Source organism: Fukomys damarensis, unplaced genomic scaffold (assembly GCF_012274545.1).
Source record: "Fukomys damarensis isolate Sample0158 unplaced genomic scaffold, DMR_v1.0_HiC HiC_scaffold_39, whole genome shotgun sequence".
In the NCBI taxonomy this organism is placed as follows: Eukaryota; Metazoa; Chordata; class Mammalia; order Rodentia; family Bathyergidae; genus Fukomys; species Fukomys damarensis.
In genome coordinates this window covers 43,062,173-43,071,756 of record NW_022900951.1, presented here as the reverse complement: position 1 = coordinate 43,071,756, position 9,584 = coordinate 43,062,173, and the positions used below count along the sequence as shown (strand labels likewise).

At 49.1% G+C, this 9,584-nt stretch overlaps 1 protein-coding gene and 1 pseudogene across 3 annotated transcripts in view; one reads left to right on the top strand and one right to left on the bottom strand.

Annotated features, from left to right (window-relative positions):
* Nucleotides 1–6,803, bottom strand: part of Ccdc120 (coiled-coil domain containing 120) — a 14,345-nt gene extending 7,542 nt beyond the window's left edge. The window contains exons 1-2 of one of the 3 annotated variants that reach the window (XM_033760363.1): nt 6,750–6,803; nt 131–226 (exon numbers count right to left, since the gene is read on the bottom strand). The gene's annotated coding sequence lies outside the window, so the exon portion shown is untranslated. Of the gene's footprint in view, nt 1–130; nt 227–2,048; nt 2,147–3,125; nt 3,227–6,749 lie in introns of those variants that run through there. The other 2 variants (XM_033760364.1, XM_033760365.1) reach the window with 2 other exon arrangements.
* A 1,940-nt stretch (nt 6,804–8,743) lies between these two features.
* LOC109117476 overlaps nt 8,744–9,584 on the top strand; it is a 10,429-nt pseudogene continuing 9,588 nt past the window's right edge.

Genomic DNA, 9,584 nt, shown 5'->3' with positions numbered 1-9,584 from the left:
TAGGATAGCCGAACTCGAAGCAATCCTCCTGCCTTAGCCTCCTGAGTACTGGAACTACAGGCGTACATCACCATGCCCAGCTTCCCTCTCATATTCTGTGTTGATGTCTGGACCCACTTGGCCCTGGTACCTTGGTTCCCTTCCCATTGAGTGGGAACACAGCAAGTGGGAAGCTTGGTGGATTTATGCCTCCTCAGAGGCCCATAGGCCACAGCCAGAAGTCTTCCTGGGGAGAGAGAAATAAAGGTACAAATTCAATCAAGTGTAACAACAGGGGCCACTTATTAAGCACCTGGGTGCCTAGAACAGTTACCTACTATGCCACATTGAATCTTCACAACCCCCCAGTGATAGGAGTTCTGTGATTATTACCCCCGTGTTAGAGATGAAGAAAGTAAGGCACAGAGAGATGAAGTAACTTGCCCACAGCCAAGGACACAGTCTAGGCGCACTCCTCAGGGCGTACACTCTCTCTCACCAGAGCTGCTCCAAGTCCATCCACTTCCTCCTAAGTTCCCCAGTCTCTGTTCTCAGTCAGTCAGGGCCTTTACCTAGGCCGTGGCTGCTGTCAGAAGTACTGTTTTCAAAGTCTCACCACCTAGTCCTGCTTCTCACTTAACATTCTAGGGCTTATATGTCACTTCCAGAGATGGAGCCTGCATAGTACCCTCTCACTACTGCTGTCCAACAAAAGCCTGGCCTCCCCTATATTTCCCTATTTGTCCTGTTACACCAGCATCTTCAGTACCTCGAACACCACTGCACACATAGCAAGTGCTGTAAGAACATGCTGCTGACTGAACAAACGACTGTGTGAGCACAGGCTCAGAGAGCAGAGCCAGAATCTATGCCCACATCTGTGGGTCTATTGTCCCAGCCCCATCCTGCAGCCCTGGTGTAGCAAGTATTCACATGATTTCAGGGTCCCTCCAGGCTTTTTCTTCCTCTGAGCCTGTCCTGAGATTACTAAAGGGAAGTCACCATGCCAAGATTTGTGAGAAGCAGTCTACAGCTACAGATAACAAGCCACCCGCCTCCCACCTTCTTTTCTGCCCCCTCAAATTTCAAACCTTGGGTGACCATGGAGACTACTTTGGCTGGGTACCAGCTCTCCCTCTCTCTCACATCCTGCTCAGTCCCCAACTGGGCAACCTGTTGACATCACCTCCCACCACCTGGCCTAATCTCCATGGCAGGTGACTGGGAGAGCTTCATGAGCCATAGAGTTTTCACCCCAACTACCCTGAAATCCACAGCTAGTTTTGACATGGTAGCCAGGTGGGGTGAACACCCAGGCAACCAAGGAGCATGGGTTCAAGCACCTCCCTGTCTTTACATTGTGGGCTATGGCTGAGCTCCCCCTTGCTTTGGGACATATAATGTGCCCACTTTCTCTGCAATCTTCCTGCCTGCCCCACAGGGTCTGTATCTCTCCCCTGAAGCACTTATGCCCTGTCCTCATTATTAGGGGTGAGGTCAGTTCTAAAGCAGGTGCATCTAGAGCCAGGGATTTATCTCAGTGGTTCTGCCACCTGCCTCGCAACAACAAGGACCAGAGTTGCCCACAGGCCCTCTTTTTCCTTAATATTGTAATAAAAATGTTTATGATTAGCTTTTTTTTTTTTTTGTACCGGAGATCAAACTCAGGACTTTGAGCTTGCAAGGCAGGCGCCGCACCACTGAGCTAAAGCCTGGACATAAAAACATTTTTAAAAGGCAGTTTTGACACTTATATACATTAACTATATTATATATTTTACATGTGGCCCCAAACCATGCCTCTTCACTCAGTGTGGCCTAGGCAAGCCAAAAGATCAGACACCCACACCAAAGCCTTTCCACAAAGCCAGGCCAGGTGTACTTTACAGAGGCCTCACACGCTCACCCATCTAAGGGCTGACCCCTCCCAGCATGTGCCCTAGCTCAGCCTCCTCTGCCTCACAGGTCCAGGGGCTCCTCCTATTTTCCAAGGCCTCATTTGGGTTTGGGGGAACATTCAGCAAGCTCCCCTGAGCCTTCCTCTACCCCAATAAAAACCCAATACTCACCCCTGGGTCTTTCACCCCATTCACCAAGATGGGCCCCACATCCCACACAGGGCTACCTCAATCCTTCCTTCTTTGGGAGCTCAGAGCATCCTGGAAGTCTACATGGGATGAGAAAGGAACCCTGACTCCACCTTGTCAGCCTGACCTCTGGGACATAGCTACAGCATGAGTCATGGGGTCACTGGGCAGGCTAGGCACAAGGTCAACACCCCACACCCCCACGCCCAGCTCTGGAACCTTTGCCTTTGCTCACCTGCCCTCCATATGTTTGCTTTGGGGCCTAGGGCTGCCCTGTTACCAAGCAGAGATGGTAGGAAGGGGATCTCAGCAATCTCCTCCCACTGGTGACCCCAGGGGCCTTCCGGTCTATCAGTCCTCCAAAGGATCAGTCTGCCCTACCTTAGCAGGGCTGGGCTGAATTAGGAGAGCAGCAGAGGGCACCCCCACACCCCGAGGCGGGCCCAGCAGGTTTTTCAGGTCTGCCCTTCAGATACCTCAGCCCAGAAAGAAATTCCTGGCTGTAATGACTGTTTACAACCAAGATACCTCAGTTGGGTGGTACCCCAACACTATCAGCAGGACCCCCACCTTCATATCCTGCTGCCACTGGATCAAATAAGTACTCCCAAAGTCTGGACTGTCCCCCACCTCCAAGTCCCTACTTCCTCCATTCGAGGTGAACAAATAGCGGGTGGGCAGGCAGGTGCCTGGGAAATACTTTCTCAATAGCCAGATCTGGCCTTTCCAGAGGGGCTGGCCCTGGGGTGGGGGAGGGCAGAGGCTGCTCAGCAGGAGAGAAAGGAGAGGAAGTTCGAGTGAGTTGGAGGAGGGGGACTCAGGCAGCTCTTCTCCCCCATAATGCCTCCTCTCCCCTTTCTGGCCAGGAATCAATCTGTCTCATAAAAGGAAGTTGGGACATTCTGGGCTTCACCTTGAGCCCCCCACCTGACTCCACACTGTCGGCATAACTCTCCCACAGACCCGGCTCTCTCCGGAAGGGAACTGCATCACACCCTACCCCAGCCCCTGTGCCCTTGTCTCCCCCACATCCTGGACCCACTGCTTCCAGGTGCTCACCAATGCCAGAGAGTACTGTAGGGTAGCCTCGGGTACCTAAAAAAAAAATAGTTGTCTTGACCAGGCCCTGGATCGCTGGTAGTGGCGGTAAGCAGCAGTGGCAGATGCCTTGGCCGCCTCCCACAAGGTAATGGCCCAGCCTACCTGGCCAGGAACTGGGCTGGCCCACACCTTTTAACCCTTGCCTGTCTGCCACTAAAGGTAGGGCCACCCAAGGCCAGAGGGAGGTAACGTCAGGGCCAGGTCCTCAGGGTGCCCAGCATGGCCAAGAAGAGAACCTAGAACTATCTCCCTTAACCCAGACACTTGGTGGAGAACTGGGGAGGGGGCTAAGAGTTATGTAAGTAGCTGCTGCTGGTCCTGCTGCCCAGATGCCCAGAGACTGCATGCCCAAGGGTAGGACCTTGGGCCTGGGGGCTGGGGGCTAGGGAGACCTGGCTGTGAATCCGGTTTGTGTCTCTCAGCAGTGGGCATCCCCTTTCTGAGACCCCTACTCTTCCCTCTCAGGGCAAGATGGGGGTGGGTCTTGGGGCAACTCCCACCACCATTACGCTAAGTTTTCCAAGTTGGGGACAGAAGTTGACTTTTCTGAGAGGCCAGGACTCATGATCCCACTACCTTCCACAGCTCCAGAAAAAAAGTTCCTAATAAACTGTCCACAACTTATGCCCTACAAACCTGGGGGTGGGTATAGACTAGTGGTGGCAAACCTATAGTATGTTTGTATGATTGAAAGCCCTGAAAGGTTCACCATCACTGGTACAGACCCAGTCTCCTCAGAGCCATTTAACAGATGTGAAAGCTGAGGCTCCAAGAAGTAAAGAGGTCTCTGACTGAGATCACGGTGATGTGCATAAGGACTGGAGAGGGAGTAAAAATCAAAACTAGGTCCTGAGCTACAGCAAACAGAGGCTACTCCTGAGGGAGAAGGAGGAGTAGGAAGAGGACTCAGGCTTCTTCATACCCTTGCTGGGTCTCCGCTACCCTTCCCCCTCAACATTTCTAGCCAGAAGTCAGGCTTTATGCCAGGAAATTGAGAGCTCTGCATCCTCACAAGGTACACAGAACACCACCTGGGCTCTGGGCCTAACCCGGCATACACCACATTCTGTGATCTATGTGGGACCATCTGCTCTGTGACCTCAGGGCTCAAGCGTAACCCAGGCCTTCCCAGCATCCCTGCCATGAGGTGAATGGGAGTGTAAGGAATGCTTCCTCTCTACTTGGCAGGTTGGCCTAGCCTAGAATGGAGCTCCCCGTCACATAGCTATTAAGGCTTCCCACCACCACCTTTCATATATATGTGTATACAGAGAGAGATACATACATATATCTATATATATGTATGCATGTATTTATTTTGTATCAGGGATTGAACTTGGGGCCTTGCACTTGCCAGGAAGGCAGTGGCACCACTGAGTTAAATCCCCAGCCTACCATCACCTCTCTTGGGGATGAGATTTCTAGTGTGGAACACAAAGGCCCCTTTCATTACCTTCCTCTCACTCCCTGCTGGATTGCCCAGGGCCAGTGGAGGTGCTCCCAGAGGGGTGATGATGGAGAGCATCCTCTTGGCCATGGGTTCTCCAATCTCTTATGGGCCACCAAGAATGTTGGAAAGATCTTTTCCCCTCAGAAAAGTTGGTCATGGTGCTGCAGAGCTATATAATTCCAGCACTCAGCAGGCTGAGACAGGAGGATCCCCAAGAGTTCAAGGCCAGCCTGGAATGCACAGTGAGTTCAAGGCCAGTCTGAACCACATAGTGAAACCCTGTCTCAAAAAAATAAAATAAAATAAAAGACAGGGCCGGGATTTAACTCAGTGGTGCCACGGCCTGCCTAGAAAGCGAAAGGTCCTGAGGTCGTTCCTGGTACCAAAAAAACGACCAAAAAACAACAACCCAAGAATACTGGAAAGAGGAATGGTTATAAAAATAAGAGCCAAAAAAGACAGGAGAATCTGAGTAGTAACGCAAATTGAGTCTCAAACTTTTGGTTCTCTCATCTGTACAATGTATAAAAGGTGGTTCTAGAGACAACAGAGGCCAAAGGAACGCTGGAAAGAATTCAAAGTGCAAGGAAACTCACAACATCTCATTAACGACTGTTAATAACAATAACAGCCTACATAGAGGTAGGCCAGTGTGGGGGGAAGCAGAGGAGAGCAGGTAGCTGCACCTCCTGGGCTAGGTAGACAGGTTGATGAGAATCACCTACATCTCACTGTGTTGACCCATGATTTATTTTTTGATTGTTTGTTTGTTTGTTTGGTACCGGGGATCGAACTCAGGACCACGTATTTGCAAGGCAGAAGGAAGAACCACTGAGCTAAATCCCCAGCCAATGGTTTTTTGTTTTTTTTTTTTTTTGTACTGAGCAACCAAGTCCTCAGTTCTTTTTTTTATTTTGAGATAAACTCTTGCTAATTCACTGTTATGGCTTGTGTCCCCTCAAAGCCTCATGTGGTCATGGGTGGGGATTTTCGTAGGTGGCTGGATCTAGGGTGCATGATGCTAGGATTAAGGCTGCCCCACCCTGGGTGTGGGTGGTACCACCCAAAGGGCAGGTAGCCTGGATGAAATATAAAGGCATATTTGGTTGCTGCTACTTCTCTGCTTGGCTGCCTTCTGCTTACCTGTCCTGCCATGGATTGTTTCTGCTCTGCAATGCACCTCTGCCATACCACCCTGCCTTGGAGCCAGCTTACTATGGACTGAAACCTCTATAATCTGTGGGCCAGCTTATTTTCTCTCCTAAGTGTCAGGTATTTTGTCTCAGCAACAAGAAGAATAACTGAGACAGTCACTAAATTTGGGGGATTTTCTTTGTTTTTGGTTCTTCGAGACAGATTCTTGCTATATAGTCCAGGCTGGCCTTGAACTCTGCAGCCCAGACAAGCTTCAAAATCACGGCAATCCTCCTGCCTCAGCCTCCCAGGGATTACAGGCTTGTACTGCACTGAGCTTTAGTACATGCCTTTTTTTTTTTAAAGACAGAGACTCACTATGTAGTTCAGACTGGCATTGAACTCACTATGTAGCACAGGCTGGCCTCAAATGTGCAGTGGTCCTCCTGCCTCCACTTCCTGAGTGCTGGGATTATAGGTGTGTGCCACCACGCCTGGCTAGTCATGACTTTTAATAGCATGGAAGATTTCCTAACTTCTAAATTCCAACAGGCCCTGAGCCACATATGGTCCTTAAACAGCTAGTAAATGGTAGGTGTGGGATTTGACCTAACTCTGTCATTTACTGGCCATGTGAATGCTTGGACAAGTCACTTAACCACTCTGTGCCAAAATATCCTCACCTGCTAAATGGGGATGATAACAGAATGTAACTCACAAGACTGTTGTGAACCTAAATGAAATAATACATTTAAAGCTTGCCTGATTAGAACTGCCTGGCAGGCAGTAAGTGCTTAGTGTGCTGGCTGCCATAATTATAAGTATTCTTCTCCATAAATCCGATAATCAAACAGATCCCTTCAGATTTTTTTTCACAGAAGTGGTATTTTTCAGCCTCACCTGATAAATTTGTTTTTTGTTTGTTTTTTTTTTGTGTGTGTGTGTGTGTGTTCTGAGACAGGGTCTCACTATGTAGTTGATATTGATGTGGAACTCACTATGCAGTCCAGGCTGGTCTTGAAATCACAGCGATCTTCCGGCCTCAGCCTCTTGAGTGCTCGGATTACAGGCGTGCGCCACCACCAGCTTTTCTCACCTGATAAATTTGAAATAGAGCTGTTTTCCTTCAGATAATCTGTCTGTCCCTATCCAAAATCAGAAATGAAATGTACTCAGATGCATTTGAGAGACAGAGCTGGTATCAGTCAGCCTCCAAACCTTCACTACTTACCAAATCAGACATTTGAAACAAAGCTGTTTTCCCTCATTCTCTAACCTTTTCCCACCCAGCATTAAAAACGCAGGAACCAAATACATTCAGATAAGTTGTCAGGACACTCACCAGTACAAATACAGGCACTGATTTCTTTTGTATGATGCTGATCATGGAACACAGAGCCTTGAGCATGTTAGGCAAGTGCTCTACTCTTGAGCTACATCCCTAGTTCCTGGATACATTTTTTAGTTAGTCATCCCCAATTATCTGAATTTTCCCTCTTCACTATGTAAAATGTGCAAATGAAGTACCTTCATTAATTGTTTCGCTGCCTGAACTTCCAGCGGTCACCTTCTCAAAGAATTCAGGTACCACACAGGATGGGGCAATGAGTAACCCCTGAGTTGTTAGGAATAGGTTTTGGATAAGTAAGTCTGATATTCATCATCATTTATTTATTTTTGGTACTGGGGATCGATCTCGGGACCTTGTGCTTTCGAGGCAGGTGGCTGTACCACTGGAGCTAAATCCCAGCCCATAATATTCATTATTGAAACTCAACACACTATGAGAAGTGCAGGAACAAAATATAATTGAGATTGAGCCCAGGTGTATATATAGCTGGGTGGGGTTTTCTGGGGGGTTTTTTTTGGGGGGAGTACTGGGGATAGAACTCAGGACGTTGTGTTTGCAAGGCAGGCAGTGGAACAAAATATAGTTGAATAACACCTACTGCTATCCAAATTCTTCTCCATCTTCAGAATCATGAAGATTCAAAGAGCAAGAAAAACTCGTATTATTGATACAATTATTACTACTAAATGAGCCTGAGTTTTGGGGGTTTTTCTTAAGACAAGGTCTTGCTGTGTTACCAGACTGGCCTCAAACTCCTGGGCTCGAATGATCCTACTGCCTCAGCCTCCTCAGAAACTGAGACTAGAGGTGTAAGCCACCACATCTAGCCTGATTCTAACATCCAGTGACATCCTGTACCCCTTCCCCAGCACATACACAGACCAGTCTCACAGAGGTGGGACAGACTTAGTACTAAAATACTTATTGCTTACTGCTAGGAGAAGAGGAATAAACCCTAGCCAGTGTCCCACCACTACAAGTCCTGAAGCCTCTGGTCTAGAACAGACTTTTTTTCAGGCCCAGAAAGCCAGAATCACACACTCAGGATCAAGATCAAAGGTAAAGGGTAACATGCTACAAAATTCCTACATATCCATACCCTCAACTTCCCCACCTTCCCCAATATGGAGCAGCCCCCAGTGTAGAAAGGATTACATGGAATGTATGAATGGAAACATGACCCAGACACTCAGAATCCCAGAGTCACTGAATAATTTAAGGTGTTCTTTCATTTGGGGAGGGCAGGGGGGATAGGAACATTTCCATATCCTCCTGGGGCAGGAAGAGAAATGTAAGCTCTAAGTGAGATCACTGGAGTGAGAGTAGGGAAGGGAAGACTCCATCAGCCACATAGGGCTCACAGGCTGCTTGTGTTTGTCAAGTGAAGCATTTGGGATGTACTTCTGAAGCCCTGGGAACAGAGCAGGGTATAATTGGGACCCCTCTCTTGGGAGTCAGAAGGGATGGGAAGTGGATCTGGGGAAGGAAAAAGGTCCAAACAGGCTGGAAGGGCACGCTAAGGGGTAGAACAGAGGTCTGGGGTTGGAACTGGATAGAATGAAAGGACAAGACAGGAAGGAGTGCAAGGAACAGAAAGTCATTACTGGATGGAGGACAAGAGGCCAGATGGAATGAGCCAGCATGCCGGCCAGGTGGGATAAAATGAGGTTCGAGACAAGACTAAAAGCACAATAAGGAGACAAAACAGCAGGGCAGAGGTCAGGGCCACTATAGAATAGCCAGAAGATATGACTGGTACAGGCCAACCCAGTGATCAAGGCAGAGGACAGGTAAAAGGGGAAGTGCAGGTTGGAGGCCAGGAAGAGGAAAAGACCAGAACAGAAGACAGGCATGAGGTGATGATGAGACAACAAAAAGAGGTAAAAACAAGACAGGACTGGAGATAGGGACAGGGCAGGAGACAGGGCAGTGTGAAGGTGGAGAGCCAGGAGTTGAGAGAGGGACCTAGAGAAAGTAAAGAACAGGTCAGGAATCAGGACAGAACTGCATCAGACTGGGCTTATGGGGACAGGACACAAGTGGAAGGAGTTCAGAGACTGAAGTGGCATTGTGGGAACAGACAGATCAAGCATCAGGACAGAAATTGGGGTCGGTATTGGACACCGAGACAGAGCAAGGTGAGCTTCACGGATAGGACAGGGTCAGGCAAGGATCTGGAGTTTGGCCAAGGATCTTGAGGACAGAGCTGGGTGGGTTTGGGGGTCGGGACTGGGTTTAGGGGTACAAAACAGAGGGTGAGGACTACATCAGGCCAGAATTAGACTAGGTCAGGGTCTGACTGAAGGTCCTAAAGCAAAGGCTGGCAGGTTTAAAAAGATGTAGCCAGGTCAGACAGGGGTCAGAGGTCGCGGGTGCACGCGCAGGTACATCCTCTTCGGTGTTTCCGGGCCCTCACTCCTCCCTGTCCCCTCCCTTCTTCCTCGGCAGGAGACGGTACTCACTGAGGGTCCTCGGGCGCGTC